We start from the raw sequence: 3,841 nt of genomic DNA on the forward strand, positions 1-3,841 counted from the left end.
TCATTGCCCAGAATGTGCAGAATTTGGAATCTTCATATATTGCTTATGGGACTGTAAAATGGTGCAGCAGCTATGTAAAAAACATTTTGGTGATTCCTCAAAAAGTTAAACATAGAATTACCACATGATTAAGAAATTCCAGTCCTAGGCATATATCCAAGATAAGTAAAAGCATATGTCCATATAGAAACATGTACCCCGAAATGGATTGATGAATGTTCATAGCAGCATTATTCACAACAGACAAAGGTGAAAACAACTTAATGTCCATCAGTACATGAATTGATAAACAAATTGTGGTATAGCCATATAATGAAATATTTTCAGCCATAAAAAGGAATGAATTACTGATCCATGTTAAAACTTGGATGAATCTTGAAAACATTATGCTAAGTGAAAGCAGCCACTCACAAAAGGTCATATATTGTATGATTCCTTCTTATGTGAAATACCAAGAAAAGGCAAATCCAGACAGACTGAAAGCAGATTAGTGGTTGCCAGGAGTTGGTGGAGGGGGAAATGGGGAGTAATTACTTAATGGGTACAGGCTATTCTGGAATGATGAAAATGTTATAAAACTAGAGAGAAATGGTAGTTGCACAGCATTTTGAGTGTACTAAATTGTGCATTTAAAAATGATCGACTGTAGAATATTATTCAACCTTAAAAAAGAAGGAAATCCTGTCACATACTACAACATGGATGAACATTGAGGACATTATGCTGAGTAAAATAGGCCAGTCACAAAAGAACAAATACTATATGATTCCCCTTATATTAGCTATCCAGAGTGGTCAGAATTATGGGAACAAAAAGTAGAAAGGTGGATGCCAGGGATGGGGGTAGGAGGAAATGGGGAGTTGTTCTATGGATATAGAATTTCAGTTTTGCTAGACAAAAAAGTTCTAGAAATTTGTTATACAACAATGTGAATACAGTTAACACTACTGAACGGTACACTTAAAATGGTTAAGAGGATAAATTTTATATTATGTTTTTATCACAATTTTTAATTTGAAAAATGGTTAACTGTAGAGAGTAAGCACCTACCTAGCCATAGGAGGAAGATGGCGGTGGAGTTGAGTGTTACCCAGGAGGAAATTAAGAAGAAGCTTGAGAAGGTCATGGTTCCCGGAAGAAGACTTGCCACTGCTGCTGTGCATTTTCAGCACCAACAATGGCTGCCACTACCGCCTGGAATGTGCCATCCAGTGAGCTGCAGATCTACACCTGGATGGATGCAATCTTGAAATAACTGACAAGTCTAGTGAAAGAAGTCTACCTAGAACATTTCAATTTTGCATTTGTCTTTAAGGATATTAAAAGACCTGGTTATTGAGTAAAAGAGATTGGCTGCACCATGTCTGGGAGACAATTCCATGATCCCACAGTCACAGAAGTTCCAGATAGGAGATTTTTTGAACAGAGCCATCACCTGGTCAAATCAGGCACCACCTCCTTCGGGGCGCATGAGGCATTAAATTTTATTGACTATTTCTTGAGTTTATTTTTCAGTTATGTAAAAGCTATGCTTTCTCCTCCCTTCATTATTGCCATTAAGTCTTTTAAACTCTCAACAAAAGGTAACGCATCTATTTAAGAGTTAGGTTTGGCCGTGCTATGGAATGAATATGAATGGAAAGTCCACGTTTCAAATCTCTCTGTAAAATATGAAGAAAGTATGCTTAACGTTCTATGTAAAACTGTATTGTTAAATATATGTGTGCAATCAAAAAAAATGGTTAACTGCATGTCATACAAATTTTAGCTAAAAAAAAAATGCTAGAGCAAAAAAAAGGTAGTGGTAGATAAAACAAGATTAGCAAAAAGTCAATAACTATTGAAGCTGGGTGATGGGTACATGGGAATTTCACATTATTCTTTCTGCTTTTGTATATGTTATATGGTACATAAAATTTTCCATAATGAAAAATAAAGAGAGAAGTTGTACTTGTAAAACTGTAGCAATATAATACATATTGTCTGTTTTCAGAAATTACCTTACCTTATTTATTTATTTATTTATTTATTTATTTATTTATTTATTTATTTATTTTACTTTTTGTTTATTTATTTTTTTATGGTGACATTGGTTAACAAAATCCAATTATTTATTTATTACTTTTTGTTTATTTATTTTTTTATGGTGACATTGGTTAACAAAATCCAATAAGATTCAGCTGTACACTTTAACAGTAAGGCGTATATATATTTACACTGTGTGTTCACCTCCCATAGTTACATTTCTTTTCATTTTTGACCCCCTTTACCCCATCTACCTGTGAACACCCTCCTCTCCACTACCCTCTGGTAACCACGAGTCCATGAGTCTCTGTTTGTTTGTCCTGTTCATTTGTTGCTTTTAGGTTTATAGCCCACATATAAGTGATATCATGTGATTTTCAACTTTTTCTGTCTGGCTTATTTCGCTTAGCATGATTATATAGAGGTAGATCCATGATGTCACAAATGACAGTATTTCACCTCTTCTTATGGCTGAGTAATATTCCATTGTATATATGTACCATTGCTTATTTATCCAATCATTTGTCATAAGACACTTTGGTGGATTCCATGTCCTGGCCACTGTGAATAATGCTGCAATGAATATTGGTGTGCAAATAACTTCTCGGATATGGGTTTTCAAGTCTTTGAGGTAAATACCCAGTAGAGGGATTGCTGGATAATATGGTAGATCAATTCTTAGCTTTCTGAGGAAATTCCACACAGTTTTCCATAGTGGCTGTGCCAATTTGCAATCCCACCAGCAGTGTATGAGGGTTCCTTTTTCTCTGCATCATCTTGAGCATTTGTTATTATTTGTCCTGTTGATTATACCTATTCTAACAGGTGTGAGATGGTCTCACACTGTGGTTTTGATATGCATTTCCCTAATAGCTAGCAATGTTGAGCATTTTTTCAAATATTTGTTGGCCATTTGTATGTCCTCTAAGGAGGAGTGTCTGTTCAAGACCTCTGCCTATTTTTTGATTGGATCGCTTGTTTTTTTTGTTGTTGTTATTGAGTCATATGAGTTAATTGTATATTTTGGATATTAGGCCCTTATTGCAGGCGTCGCTTGCAAATATATTTTCCCATTCGGATGGATGTCTCTTTACCTTGTATACAATTTCTTTAGCTGAGCAGAAGCTCTTTAGTTTGATGTCGTCCCATTCATTTATTTTAGCTTATACTTCCCTTGCCTTTGAGGTCAAATTAATAAAATCCTCTTTAAGACCAAGGTCCATGAGATTAGTTCCTATGTTTTCATCTATGCATTTTATTGTTTCAGGTGTTATATTCAGGTCCTTAATCCATTTTGAGTTAATTTTGGTGTGTGGTGATAGACAACAGTCTAGTTTCATTCTTTTGCAGGTGGCTTTCCAGTTTTCCCAGAACCATTTATTGAAGAGGCTTTCCTTTCTCCACTGTATATTCTTGGCTTTTTTGTCGAAATTATTTGCCAATATAAATATGGGTGTATTTATGGACTCTCGATACTGTTCCACTGTATCTGTTCCACTGTATCTGTTCCACTCATGTGTCTGTTTTGCTGCCAATGCCATGCCATTTTGATTACTGTCTCTTTATAGTATAATTTGAAGTCAGGCAGAGTGATGCATCCAGCCTCGTTCTTTTTTCTCAGGATGGCATTGGCAATTTGGAGTCTTTTGCTTCCATACAAATCTGATGATTTTTTGTTCTATTTCTTTAAAAAATGCCAATGGGATTTTGATGGGGATTGCATTAAACCTGTATAATGCTTTAGGTAATATAGTCATTTTAACTATGTTGATTCTTCCAATCCAAGAACACAGAATATCTTTCCATTTCTTTTTAA

Source organism: Pteropus alecto, unplaced genomic scaffold (assembly GCF_000325575.1).
Source record: "Pteropus alecto unplaced genomic scaffold, ASM32557v1 scaffold280, whole genome shotgun sequence".
Lineage (NCBI taxonomy): Eukaryota > Metazoa > Chordata > Mammalia > Chiroptera > Pteropodidae > Pteropus > Pteropus alecto.